The sequence below is a fragment of the Anopheles stephensi genome, chromosome 2 (genome assembly GCF_013141755.1).
Source record: "Anopheles stephensi strain Indian chromosome 2, UCI_ANSTEP_V1.0, whole genome shotgun sequence".
NCBI classification, from domain to species: Eukaryota; Metazoa; Arthropoda; class Insecta; order Diptera; family Culicidae; genus Anopheles; species Anopheles stephensi.
In genome coordinates this window covers 77874026-77886569 of record NC_050202.1, presented here as the reverse complement: position 1 = coordinate 77886569, position 12544 = coordinate 77874026, and the positions used below count along the sequence as shown (strand labels likewise).

General features: G+C 49.4%; 1 protein-coding gene across 2 annotated transcripts in view; it reads right to left on the bottom strand.

Moving 5' to 3' along the window:
- The window catches only part of LOC118508458 (autophagy-related protein 16-1), a 225615-nt gene that overhangs the window by 21140 nt on the left and 191931 nt on the right, over positions 1–12544 (bottom strand). The window lies entirely within an intron of this gene.

Sequence of the window (12544 nt, the reverse complement as noted above, 5' to 3'; positions counted from 1 at the left end):
CCACACGCCACTGCATCTGCATGACAACCTGCCACCAGGGTGACACCGGGATCAAAGCTGTCATCTCTGGCGCACGGCGAGACCCGTAACTTCGAGCGGCAAATGCGCCGGTAGCCCGATTCAAACCAACCGATACACACACAGTATTCGTCGCGATGTCTGCCAATTTCAGTGGTGCCGCCCGGTAGTTGCTGCTGGCTAGCGTTTTTTCTTGTTTCAATCGCGTCCATGTTCTTACAGCCTGCTAGCGGTGGCTGCACCGGTAGCACATTTCCCCGAAACGCCCGTGACGCTCCGTGGGGGCACCCGAGAATGAGCAACAGGGGGAAGAAGCTCATTAAAATAGTTTTTCATTTTAATAAACATAAACCGCACACCGAATGCGACAAAGCGATCGGCCCGAAAGAAAGCGACACATTTTCGCGGCCTTTTTTCGCAGGTAAAAGCAAGGACCATGCGGTGGCCCCGTGCGCCGGCGAGCGATATCGAATCGGTCGAATGGGTCGATCAATTCTATTGAATTGGAGCACCTGTCGGAGCCGGCAGCCATCAGCAGGCCGACATTTTCCACCCAGCGGAACGAGTTAGGGAGCTGGGCGGTTTGGGATGTCGGTCGGCAAGGATCGTTTGCTTACAGGAACTGTCACGTTGCTGTCAAACCGTTTGATCGATGGTGGTGTACCATTCGTTCGGAGCTAAAACTATTCCTCACATTCCCGGACGAAATTAATTCGCTAACCTGTAGGCCACAGCCATCATTCTAAAGAGCACCCAAAGAAAGTCTGGTCGTGTGTGTGTGTGCGCGCGCGGGAGAGTGCTTGTTTTTTACAGTTAGAACAGAGTTAGCTCGAGCCAAATAATCCACAACCTGGCCGGGATTAGGTACGTTCGATCAGTGCTAATCGATCGATGCACAATGCCGCAAGGAAAACTATCAATTTTTTCCCCCTTTTAGGCTTTCCCTCTCACCCGGGGTTCGAAATGTTCGGCGCACGGTGCGACAGCGCCCCATTTGGCTTCCCGTCGACAATCGATCGCTTTGCTTGTTCTACACACTGCTGTAAAAGGAAACACACTAGCATCACTTGTGCATCCCCCGTGTGCATTCGTTGCTTCACGGGCCCCTAGTAGCTTCCCAAACGCTGACAGCCATCCATCGTGCGCGGCATTTGGAGAAACGTCACTCGCTGGCTGGCATTAAGTCATCAGCGCAGTAGCTGTTTCCCTGCACATCTGTGACATTGGCATATACGTTCGCTGTCAGTCGAAACTTTCCACCAGCCGTCGTCGCCGGTGGTTGGAAAAGTGTTGCCCGACTTTTCACCAAAGCTACAGCCATTCGTCCGCGAACACTGCGCCGCCCACTTGGGGACAGTTTTTGCGTACGTGAAGTACTGTGCCCGGTGGTCCCGTTTGTGTTTGGCTAATTGGCTCGGGAGACATTTTCTTTTCGGTATCCCGGAGGCTTCGTTCACGTTATTGGATGCTAGCAGGACAAAACCACTGCTCCCCGATGGGATGGTATGGGACGTGCTCTACTGAGCCATACGCCACCGGGACGGATGATTGCTGCCCGGCAGGGACGATTGTTGGTATGAAGCGCATGCTGGTGAATGGTGAGTTTAATGAGGTAGTTACATTTATGTTTTGTTTATCCACATGGTGTGGGTGATGGAATCTGTATCTCCGGTCGGTGATACAGGAAAGTACAGTCGTGACAGTCCCCGGCTAATGCTGTTGCTTGTTGATTTGCACGAGCGTCGCAAGCTTAATTTTATGACACAGCATACCTTCTGGTGGCTAATTTTACTACATGCATACAATTATTTTAGTGCATCTTGAAATTGTAAATCTTTTGAAGTAAGTACCGCCTTGCAGCAACCCCCAAGCGCAATGCTTGTTCCAGTACACATAATGGTGACATCATTCCAGACAGTTAAAAAAAATGCTCGAAAAGCTTCCACAGAAGCCCTTCAGCTAAGCAAACACACAACATAACCGATAATAGATACAGAAGCAAGCAGAAAAAAATATTGAACACCGCCAACGCACGCCATAAGGTGAAGGAAGGCGTTCGTGCCCATAACGTTCCACACACTGCTTGGGAAATAAAATTCCTGCATGGTGAAAAACCTGATTGCCTGCAATCTCGAAATGACAATGCGTCCTACCGTTCCGGTACCGTTTGAGCATCAAGCGCGTCTAGCTGCTCGCCCCAAACACACATCCCATCGCCTGTCGGTATACTCAAACCCACCAACTCCAGGTTCCCGAGACTCCCGCCATTGATGCATATCTGCCCGCTGACCCATTTCTTCCCGATGCAGGTAAATTCCATCCATCAGACATGTGAACGATTGCTCTAATTTGGTCGACGTGTGGTACCGTGCGGGAGCGGTGTTAGGCATTTTTATAGTCTTCTCCTACAATTTTCGCCCTTTTCCAGTTCGTATTCATGCCGGGCATATGGTGCGCGCTGGACGGTGGCGGGTTCTCCAACGGCAGCGACCAGGGACAGCACAATCATCCCTACCAGCTGCTGGTAGTTAGGATTGCAAACGTAGAAAAGCATAGAAGGGAAGCCCGAAAAAAAAAAGTACAAACTCACTTCCGATTGGCCTGATTGGACTGGTTGGACTCAATCGGCTGGCACGCCGGGAGGGCGACGGCAGGAGATGATCTCGATGATCGACAATGATTTTACGATTACCCATATTGGTCACAAAACTGCAATTCACCAAGATCGTAGTCGCTTGACGTAGGACAACACAGAGAGTGGATAAAACTTTGCTGTGCTCAACTTGTCCCCAGTCGGCGATGAGTTGGTCAAAAAAGCGCTAGCGTTAGGTGGAGGCGAGGTGCTGCAAAGGCACGGGGCGGTAGACCTTCTGACCAAGATTCGAATCGAAGTAAGTCAATAATATCACATTGAATATTTATTTGCCATTGCCGAGGCAGCAACAATTCCCATCGCAACTTAGCGCAGGGCAGATGCAGATGGTCGCCGTGAGTGGATAATAACCGCGTGGTATCGATCTTCGCTACTTGCCCCTGATGGTTTTCTACCAAATCTTTGCGCCCGACTGACAATGCGGAATGTTCCGAGGTTTGTCTCACCATTCCAGGCATTCATCATTGAACGAATGATCGGATGAACACCGATCGCATATTAAATGTCAACGCTGGTAGGTGAATCAATTGGAACCGTTTGACTTTCCAAGTGTATACCTTCTGTATCGAGCGTCATTACCATTGCAACTCGTAGCAGAAAAATTTGCCGTACAGTTTCCCCCCTTTTCTAGCGATACGTAATTCCCAGATTTTTGCGATCACCGAACAGGTTGTTAGTGAACTGTTTGTTAAGCGAATTAATATGCACTTTCCTTCAACTGATAGGGCATCTCTCCTTTGCTTCGTTTGGTTTTCATCCAGCACGGCCCAATCCAAATATCCCCTAAAAGGGAAACGGACTGGTGGGTCGATTGGAGTATACCCTGCAATACCTCTTTTCGTTTGGTTTTCGATTTTTCCCTCCGTTTAATATAATCCCCAGGAAAGAGATCGCGAAAAAAGCGCGCGAACTGATAGTGCAAGAGCGAGCGAGAGAGAAAACAGATCCAAAAAGAAAGAAACTGTTCATGAGAGGAGGTCAAAATTAACATAAAGTCACCTGTCAACTGTACGTGTTTTTTTCCCCGCTTGGTCCTACAGTCCAAGTGCTCAGTCGTTTGCTTGAAGGTTCTTTCTCTGGTGCACTTGTCTTCATTGACTTGCCTTTTCTCTCCCTCATTTCGGTTTACGTTTGGAGTCGTTGGGAAATCGAGGATTGTGTTTGTGGAAAGCAAAGATCGGATCCAACGCACTGAAGATGCGCTTGAGATGGGAAAAACAGGAAGGCTTCCTTGGAGCTTTTATCGTTTTTTTTTTAACTTTTCAACTCGTTCAAGACCATTGAAAAAATAAGGGTCAGACATCGGCAACGGTTCCCCTCTCCTTAGACCATGCAGACCGTTTGGTGGCGAAGGTGCACCGTTGCTCCGTGTCGCTGCGGAAAATGGCGACATTTCTCATGGAATAATCGTCTGTCGAGTGGAGGAATATGAGCAATTGATTATGCTTCCCGACGGGGTAGAATGGGTGCGAGACGGTGGAACGAAACTTTTGACTGTCCTCCAAGTTTGCGGCAATACGCTGATGGATGACGCTTCGAGCCGCGACGGGAAGTTGCCAGGCCACGATCGATGGGAGCTGTTGTTGGGCAGATGCCGGGATGAAGATAGCACTGATTGGAATGTGGTCATTCTGAAGCGACAGGCGACAGCAGCTGCACACAGTGTGTTGACGATGCACGAACAAGTTCGCTGGCCGCTCTTTGCCTTCGGATGCATGGCACTGCTGACTGCATTCTCCTCCCCAGGGACAGCTGGGAAAAGTCAATCGATACATCAAACTAGCCATACATGCGAAGAAAGTACACGATGGCACACGTAGAAAGTACGGCCACCACACTTCGATCACTCTGGTTACGTACTGGAAACGGACATTAAACGGTTACTTTCCGCGAGCTTCCTGGCATCGGTTTTGCGTCAGTTTTTCAACGTCAGATTATCATCTATACCCGTTTGCCCGATGAAAAGCGCATGTTAATAGATGCCATTCTTAACACCCACTACTTTCTAGACCAGAGATGATCAGTAATCGCTCCGTAGTTGTACTGAACTCTTGCATCTTATGCATACATCTTAAACGCAGCTTTAAAGACAGACACTCCAGCAAGCGGGATGAAGTTCAGTTAGGTTGAAATTGGAGCAAACTAGAAGTCGGTTATGAGGTTTTGCAAAGAATGAAACACTACAAAAAAGCGTTTGAATGCCGGCAAGCTGCAACATCACTAATTGAAACACACGCAGTCAACCTCTAACGCCTGTCTGTCTAACAAACACTCCAGATCAGCACGAACTGTTGGCCGGAGGTACGGCGATGTAATGCACGCTCATAATCGTGTGTGAATTGGAACTTTAATGGTACATCGAGCAACGCCTCCGCCCGGTCTAGCACACGGGCCACGGTTCCAGGGATTGTTATTAGCATCGGCACCGGGATGATGGAGCCGGATGCTGCTGCTTAGAGTTAGCGTTCCAATTGTTGCGCCTCCAGGTGGGCCTTTGAGCGCGGTCGGAAAAGAGACGCTTCCCGAGCAAGCAACAACATACATAAGTTACACAACGTCAATTAGATATTCATTCCCCATTTGTTTGGGCCCATGTAGTGCCACTTGAAAAGTTTCCGGTTTGCTGCGAGTTTGTAGAGCACGCACGAACACCGAACCTTACACTTTATACACCGGCGGAATATGTTTTAGTCATAATTTGCAAACCAGCACTCCGACGCACGCTCGCTACCAGCACCTTATGGAGGTTAGTTTTCGGGGCGGTTGTGGTAATACCTCTTCTTGTCGACCTTCAGCTAGGAGCATCGGGGCGTCTGAAGCAGTGGAGTGTCTTTTTTGCAGCAAAGGTGCTCTATTTTTAGTAATTATCACAAAGCACGTCGATCGAGTTTGCCTTTCCTATCCGACACGTGATCGTTTCGTGCGGCAGTCTGTTATTAGATCACATTCCTCGTGCAATGTGCCTAAGATTTACCTAATGGGGTTCGCAGGATGTATCAGCGAGCGTTTGTTCAATGACTCGCTTGACCTCAAACGCTCTCAATGAATAGGGTCTCGGAACAGTGTATGATGTACCTTTCCGGCAATCCCTGCAGTGAAGCTTAACCTCGCTGCTAAAACCATACTGCTTTAAAGCTGCCATGTTCCGATCTGCCAACTTGTGGGCAGAGTTTTTTGGAACGCTAGCTCATCATCCAGTTGGATTGGAATCTGCACCACGGAACCGGCATGGTTGAGAGGAGAGGTCATTCAGTCTGGTGAATCTCGAAGGATTATGATAGAGATTGAACTTGAGCGTTTGCCAAAGGGGTCAAACAAGAAGCTTGAAATGAATAATGGAGCTGTACGATTCTATTTTTGTATGTGTGTCAGAAACGGACATAAACTACAGTGAACAGAGGCACTACCACCTTCTGCAGGTCACACTCCATCCATGAAAGCATTGAACGCCGTGTTGCAGTTGATCGGTTTTCACCATACACCGACGACACCGATGTCGGTCACCCGTCGAGTGGGTGACCTGGAAAAATGCCGCTCCATTGCACACCTTGCACAACGCGATCCGCGACCCGCCAATAAAACCGTCGTGCCATACCGTTTGCTCATTCCAGTGCGAAGATCAAAGGCGAAAGATGTGGTCCGAAACGTCGGTCTTTTACGCGGTGGTCTCAAAGTGGGATGCCGAGTATCGACCAGTTCTAGGCGTGGACTTGCTCAACCGAAAAGGGAAAGCAACGTTTGCCGTTATCGTCCTGAAGATGAGCTTCTCCATTAGGACGGGAGTGACGGTGGGGGGTACGACTCGTCCAATCAAGATCACCCGTAAATCATGCCCGTTTATACTTTGTGCGGTTTTCGTCGCAAATAACCAAACAACCGAAGGGCACGATTTCGCTCAGGTTTTCACTGCCCCCCTAATGTCACTCTGGTGCGGCACTCTGGACGTCAAGATCCAGAGATTTGCGGAAAACGATAGCGAGGACTTGCGAGAGAGCTCGTCAAATCGGACACCCTTGGCCGTGCGTCGCGCCGTGTGTGCGACCTTCAGCCAAGCTGGTTGGAACATTAATCATCATCATTATCATTTTGCGCTGTGCAACTTGTAAAGGGTTTTCAAACCCACAAACAGAATTGAGCGGCTTAACAGGCTCCTGCTCCGACCAGGCGACAGGTGAATTTTTATTCATCGTTTCCAAATCACGGAACCCCTTTTTGGGGAGGGCAAGCGTATTTAGGTTACTTTGTAAGCTTTCGGTTGTACGGTTTATCTACATAGTTTGTCGATCGTGCATTGTGTGGGACGACATCGGGTACAAGCTTCATCTGCATCGAATCGCTGGGGATGCTCATGTTTTCCCTCCCCTGGTGCATACGGTGCATCTTTTTCTGCGTGGGCACGATGGAATCGTCTGCACCATGTCGCACCGGGACCTTCGATGACCCGCCAATGAGCGATTGCTGTGTGTGTGCTTGCTAATGCGACGACCTGGAAGCGACGCCAGTGCCTACCGGATCAGCTGCTCCACTTACGAACCCCGTGACGGTTGGCCGTCAGTTCGGGCAGTCTTTCGCGATGGAACTGCGACCTCCAACGTAGCAACTACGGACAACCTTTTTGGACCTGGGACCATGGGCCGTGCGCGGGTATGCATGTACTCGATTCTATTTTCCCCACACCACAACCACATCATTTAGTGTGCAATAGGCGCCCTTCACCCGGAACACGCTTACGGACCGCGTAGCTTCCACCATTTTCGGGGCAGTTACGTATAATTTGTGGCATTTTTTTCGGACAATTGTAACCTGCAATAATATCTCACACAGACCCCCATTCGTCTTGGCCACGCGAGGCAAGTTTATATCTCCGAGGTTACGTCCTACGGTTCAGTTACTGGATGCGCCTACCAGCCGTTGTGCCTAAATGGGCCAACCTCGCTCGGATGTCTATGATTAAGCGATAGCGATCTTCGGCCTCGATCTGTCGTTTGGAGAATTCGTTCGCGTGAAGACTCACACTTGATCGCGTGGTCGATAGTTCGCGTAGTAGCAGTTCTGGTGAATGCTAGCCGTCGATAGGGAAAAGGGTACGGGGTGGCTATTAGTGTGTTTCGTGTTTCAAACACCTTCTATTTTGCTTTCCCCCGTGTCGCAAACTCCCCAACTACTTCGCTTCACGAGTTTGCACCCGTTCCATAGTCTTCGAAAGGGGAAGATCTTAACCAAATGAAGCGGCGACCTGTTGCAAAATTCCTTCCTTTACACGCTAGAAAAAGGTAGGTTTGTGCGCGCGCGCCCCTCTGACGCAGGATCCCTGCAGTAGGAGCTGAGCGTTGAAGATGAATTCGTGTACGATCGAACGGTTTTGCATACCAGAGGAAACCGAAGAGCGTAATTAGAGGTGGAAGAATTCTTCCGATGTTGATGAGTTTACCGCGATAAGAATAGCGCCAGTCGGAAATGAGGGCCGCGAGCGTTGGGTACGGTAAGTAAGACACGCTGCCGTCTGTGATTGTCTGTACGATTGGCGGACCGATGATGGTGGTGGGTGCTCTTGACGCTAGGCGCCGTAATTCAGGCACGATCGACCACTGTTGCTGCTGCTGCTGCTGATGATGATGATCATCAAGAGTTGGAGGGGAATGACGAAGATGACGATGATACCGGCGATGCTGACTATCCAATTATAAGCCCTTTTCATAGCGACCCTAATCAAGGCAAAAAAAAATCGTTCGTTCTCGGGAACTCGGGAATGTTTTGCTCCGAAATCGTGGCGCATAGGTGAAAAGGAAATTAACGAATGGAGAAAAACCGTGAACCAAGCCAGAACGATCGTTTTCTGAAGATGCAGTGGGAAAAAAAACCCCCGTCAGAACTCAGAACGAAAATAAAACAACGGAAATCATGTGATCGATAATTGGTCAACAATTTTATGTCGCTCAGAATTGCGCGACCAGCCTATTTATGGACGCACACATAACTGTGCATGGTAGGAAAAATGGTTGAACGGAAATCTTCTCCCTTTTCCGATGGTCCAACAGTGGTCGAAATAATGCACGGTGACACACTGCTCACTCGAAGGGGCACTGGGAAAAGAGGGATGCCACTGAACGTAGCTACCCCTTTTCGCCGAACGTTCCCAAGCCGGCAGCACAATTTGAATGTGAATTCGAAAGACAACGAACGGAACAAATCGAACCGCAGATAGCCTAGCATCAGATGGTGAACTAGAGCGCGGCGGTAGTCGCATTGCACGGGGCAGAAGACGAAAGCATCGACGATCCGGTGCAATCTATAAGCAATTAATTAAACGAAATTATCCTATCCGACCGGGATACGTATATGGTAAAAAATAGTTCGCGAACTTCGCGATGGAAGAACGCAGGGTTAAGCAGCGTGGGAAGTGGTCAGTACCATTTGAGTTTTCTTCTGCCAACCTTTAAATCGGGCACAATGTTTGGCCGTGGGGTGAACGAAAACCGGGTAAATAGAAAACTCAAGACCCACCCACGAAATGGCGACCGGTCAGAGCCCCGGCCCTGGGGCATTCAGGTTTAGGGCGCAATGCAATTAGGGGAAACAATGGCTAATAAACGTATATAATTAGTGCACTTTCGCGCAACACTATCGGACGATGCTGCTGCTGCCGCTGCTGCACAACTTAGCTGTTGAGAAGATAAATGGATAAAATAACACACACACACGCACAAACAAATACACGGGGAGGAACAAGAATTTTTTGAAAGATGGAAGCAGCAAGCCGAATCCCTTAAAAGGGATTGTGTACGCAACGCGACCGGTAAGCGGATGGCCATGGCTGAGCTGATTGAAAAGCGGACCCCGGGGATAAGCAGAACACATTCCAGAACGTTCCAGTGTCATTCAGGCTTACACTCTGTGTGACATCCGTCCCTAAAACTTATGGCTTCTAATTAACGGTAAGCTAATGCCCTCGAGCGAACACCGGTCGTTTGGGCAGAGCGCATAGTTTGTGTAATATTTGTGCAGTTTGATTCGATGCATTTCAATTTTCAAGCGCTTCTTGAGGTTGGGCTGCTGCTAGAGGAGATGCTTGCGAGATGATTATTATTTTGATTCTTTTTTTTTAATTTATGAGTCTCATTTCCGTGATCTATCACCTGCTGTTCTACCGGGGCCCCCGAACGGTGTAACGGTGTTGTGTCGAGGGTCTCGGCAAACATCAAACAAATGGTCGGGGCTGGCGGAGACGGTGTGTAAGCACCAGTGTCCCATGTCATTTACGTGACACTCGAACCAGATTTTATGGAAGATATGGTTGAAAAAAAAAGTGAAAACCACCACGTTACCCACGGGCTTCGGTCATCAATGTAGATCGGTGTGATTAACTTTTCATAAAACCGGTGCAACTACGCGAAATCCGGGACAGATAAAGAAGGGATAAATAATCAGCCACCGAATGGGCACAGTGGCCGAGCTATTGCCCGTTAATGGAGTGGCGTCCAGTTTGGATGAGAAGCTGTTCAGAATACCGCCACTATGTGTGTGTCAAAGCCATATTGTTCGTCTGGATTGCCGGATGGTCGTTATGGATCCTTCATGCAGCCGGAAAACACACACTCTCGAGCATCCCTTCACGCGTGTGGTGGTGGTTGGTAAGAAAATCATCAAACCACTTAATAAACCTACTAATTTACCAACCACTTCACTGCGAAACGTGTATCCTCCACCGTTGGTGCGGCGTCGTACAAAAGCGAGCGAAATAGCAACGTCATAAATCGCACGATCGAACGGGCTCGTGTGTGCAGGGCTGGCTCCCCTTTTGGAGTTCGCCCGAAGTAGGTGCCGGTTCGGAAATGGGGTCCTTCCTGATCGAACCGAGCCGGCTTTTGTTGGCAGCGGGTGTCCGAAACTGCGAAACAACAATCCGTACCAACCAACCCCACAGTCGTGCTGATCTTCTGCTAACGTTCGCCACTACTCGCCGCTAATAAAATGCGTTGCTACAAACGGGGCTGGTCAACAAATAGCACAATCAAACCGGAAAAAAAACGTTCCTCTCACCCGGTACAAGCGCCCGAGAAGCAATCGGATGCTGGTCGGTATCGTGAAGGTGCGAAGTAATCGAACCACACCGAAGAAACCTGCTTTTCCGAATGTGCAGAAAGCATCGTAGTTCGAGGCGTAGGGACAACGTTCGCATACGGCACGGGCATCGATCGATCGATTAAAACCAGGGTACTGTTAAGTAGCATAAATTCCAATCAAGATCCACACGGCGAAGCCCGTGGAAGCTGGAAGGAGAACCGAACCCGTCGCGAGCCAATAAACCGAATCCCAAACAACAGTCGCATTCCTTTGGGTTGGGTGGCCGCCAGCTGTGGTCCTTGGTCTCGGGTGCTCCAATTACACTCACCAATACTATTCACCAATTTTTTTTTCGCCTCCCCTACCGAGAGCGGAACAACATTCAAATTTGTGGGGCGTATCGAATTGTTCTGGTTCGCGAGTATCGCGGTTGGAAAATTAACAGTCGTGTGCGCATTGTCGTAAACTTTATCCAACATTCCGGCGACAACTTGCGAAGTAGCTTGTAATTTAATACCGCTTCTCACTCGATCTCGTTCCGCGTAACTTTAGCCATACAGCAGGAAATAGTAACAAACGGTCATACTGTTACCGTAGAAAAGGGGAATGTGTAGTTGTTTGCGCTTTTTGCCTCTATCATCATCTTCCGCTGAGGGCGATTGGTCCACTCGCTAAACTATCCGAAAGCGAAAGTTAGGTCTATCGCGCCGTTAGGAAGGCAGATAATTGGACGCAATGAAGAGTGTTGAGTTCGTAATTTTTTTTTTTTCGGAAGAGGAATTGTTGTTCTGTTTTGCCAAAGATCGGCATAAAACTGTGCTGCGATAGTGCGCAAAAAATAGCGCCATCAATCAGCCAGTGTACACATGCACAATGGACCACAATTACCATCAAACAACGATGCGCTTTGTTAGGTGGAGGGCAGGATGGGGTAGGGTGCCGGGTGGGCAAAAACTATCCATGGCTCTTGCTGGAGACCGCCGGACAGCCCCTCATCAAACCCCTGGCACAGCATCCGATCGTGCGTCAATGGGGCAGGAAACAATGAATGAGAGCTTATGTGCGCGGGAGCGTATTTTTCCCTTTTTTTGGGGGATAGGGTTGCGTGTTTTTTTTTCTGTTAGTGTTGCGAGGTATTTGGGATGATTTTTTTTTTATTTTTTTTGTTGTTGTCTTCAGTTGGCGCTAGACGGCCCGCTGCGAAGACCCGCTCATTGTTTGTTGTTTTCGGGTGGAGCACGCATTTCACTTTTCACCGTTGATTGGCAGTATGAATGATGATCGTGATGATGGGCGAGTGTGGCGGTTCTCGCGCCTTGAAGATGACCGCGAAAGATCCATTTTATCGCACCAATCGAGCCGCGCGCGAAAGATCGCACGCCACAATCCCGGCGCACAGCCTTCTCTCCCGGGCGTCGTCACATGGACGCAAAGGGGACGCCAATTGAAAGCCAATCCGGGGGGGGAGAAGGGCGTGGAGGTGGTGGGTGTTTTAGTTGAGCCCCACCGTCGATCGGGCGAGCCGAAAATGAATTTATTTAATTCGATAATGATATTTATCAAGTGCCCGATCGTGGTGAAACTGTGTCAGCACCGGAACCGAAAGCAAATGCGGGCGAAAGCCATCCTCGGTGCGATGGCTGCTCGTTTCGGTTCAAAATTCTGTTTCGACCCTTGCCGACCACCTTGCTCGGTTGGGGAGTCGACGCGGCCATGGAACACAATATCGGAAGTGGTTGCAATCGTGACTGTTTAGGGCAGGTAAAGTAAAGCGGACGCAAACAGGGAACCGTGGCCACCCCGGCGGCT